At 34.7% G+C, this 2,454-nt stretch overlaps 1 pseudogene; it reads right to left on the minus strand.

Annotated features, from left to right (window-relative positions):
- LOC120610447 (olfactory receptor 8J2-like) lies at positions 1-797 on the minus strand (annotated as a pseudogene).
- Between the last annotated feature and the right edge of the window lie 1,657 nt (positions 798-2,454).

Raw genomic sequence — 2,454 nt, forward strand, 5'->3', positions numbered from 1 at the left:
TCAAAACGGCAAGATGATGTTGAAGTAGGATATTAGAACAATAATCATAGAGAAAAACAAATTGGTCCTTGAAAAGGCAAACACAGCTGTTTCTGGAATGTAAGTATCAGAACAGGACAATGGCAACAAAGGTATGTTATCACAGTAAAAATGGTTGATTACATTGGAAGAGCAATAGGACACAGAGAATACACAGGAAGAGACAGTCAGTGCTGTGGTCAGACTGTGGAAGTACGTGAGGGACACCAGCAGAAGGCAGATCTGTGGAGACACCACCACCATGTAGCACAGGGCGTTGCAAATAGCCATGTAGCGGTCATAAGCCATTGCAGCCAGCATGAAAATCTCAGCCACGATAGAAACTAAGAATCCACCCAGCTGGACATCCATAGTAGGATATGGTTTCTTTCAAAATCAAGAAGTTAACCAGCATTTTAGGGGCAATGACAGTAGAGTTTCCAAGATTGATGATGGCCAAATGCTGGAGGAAAAAGTACATAGGAGTCTGAAGTTGAGAGTCAGTACTGGTGAGGGTGATGATGCCCACGTTCCCTGCCATGGTCAGCCCATAGGTGACCAGGAAAACCAAGAAAAGGGGGATCTGGAGTTCTGGACTATCTGAGATCCCATGAGAATGAACTCAGTCACCTGAGTGAGATTCCCTGGTGCTACTGACTTTGTTGCTTTCATCATTGAACGGGGAAAACAAAGATATTAATAGTAAAAAAAAGTTTTGTTAGATGCCAGATTATTAAATGTTTAAGTGTTCACAGATACTTAAAATTTTAGAATTTATTTCTCACCCAATTTCTATCACACTACTCTGCTTCAGTGGCCCACAGACTCCATCTCAATACTGTTCCTTCTTAGTATCATTCAGAAACTGTGTCCTCTTTGATTAATCACATTTCTTTTCTTCTACTAAATCAGCCAGTCTTGCCCTATATCACTCTGACTTCTAGTTGTTCTGACTCTTCTCTATTATTTTATTCTGGTAGAAATTCCTCTCTTTTCCAGCTCTTACATTTTCCTTTAAATTATTTAAGCCCTTTTCTTATTTTTTCAAAGTTATTACTTACAGTTTTGATTTGTTAAATTTTGATCATTTTATTTGGATAGAGAAGTGATAGGGGAGACTGCTATCATTGCTTAGTGTGTAATGTACTGTGTCCAGCACTGAGCTTGGCATTTTGAAACAATGTTCTTTTTATTCTGCAGGAGTGTCCTAGAAGGTGAATGTAATTATTTGTATATCTGATGAGACAATTGAGGCTCAATAAAAGTAAGTTAGTTGGAGTCTGTATAAGATATTGGTTAGCGGAAAGTTTTATGGTTTTGTTTTATCTGTTTTGTTTGCTTGTTTAGTTGGTTAGTTGGTTAGTTGCCTGTTACTTCACTAATTACCAGCTATGTGATTTTATTCAAGTATTTCTACTGTCTTGTGTGAATTAAATGAGATAGTATACACATATATGTCAGTTAGCACAGAGCCTGCTAAACTCAAATGCAAAATATTGGTACCAATAGTTATTCTTATTAACATGTTTTGAATAATTTTTTATACAGGGTTTTTGTTTTTTATTTCAGTCTCAGTAACTTATTCTGCCAGACTGAGTGCTTTAATAGTTGTCATAGAAATAGCGAGTGAATTACTATTTTGCATCTTCAAAAACCTGGGATACATAATATGTTATCTCACAATCTAATTCTCTTAACTCTGTGGTGTTTCTATGTCTTAATTCAAAGATGCTTAATTTTGTGCATCAAATATGTGTCTGATGAGCTCATCTGATGGTGTTGTAGCAATTCTCCACACATCTTGTCTTCCAACACTGCATCTGAAAAGAAGTGCACAAGTAAACTCTTGGTGGAAAACACTGTGGCATCACTCGCTTTGATCAAAATATTCCCTGCTCATTTGCTGCACATCAAGCAACTCGGTACATGTTTCACTCTGAGACAATAGATTTGATAAACTTATCTAGCCTTAATTTAACAAAAACAAGAAAGTATCAACAATAGCAATTATTAATTGTCTACTATGAACTAGTATGTATCATTACCTGTTATGAATTCCATCGTCTACTGAAATTTAACTTAAGGCAAAGCTAGGGTTGCTTTTTATTCTGGTAAGTATGTGTCACTGAAATAAAGTTCCTGATAAAAGCAATTTTAATCTTTTACAAATTTCTTTTTCAAATTTGTTTTTTAAATTAAATTTATTGTGGTGACATTTTTAAATAAAATTATATAGGTTTCAAGTACACAATTCAATAATATGCCATCTGTATATTGCACATTTGACTTTGGGTGGTAAATACACTCTCAAATTTGTCTTTACATATAAACATTTTATAGGTCTACTAAAATAACATTCTCAGGAAAAGAAAATTTAATTTTAACTAATGTTAATCATTCTATCTTTCAATTTGGATAAGAAATGATATTGTAAAC

This window comes from Pteropus medius, unplaced genomic scaffold (genome assembly GCF_902729225.1).
Source record: "Pteropus medius unplaced genomic scaffold, Ma_sr-lr_union100, whole genome shotgun sequence".
Classification (NCBI taxonomy): domain Eukaryota; kingdom Metazoa; phylum Chordata; class Mammalia; order Chiroptera; family Pteropodidae; genus Pteropus; species Pteropus medius.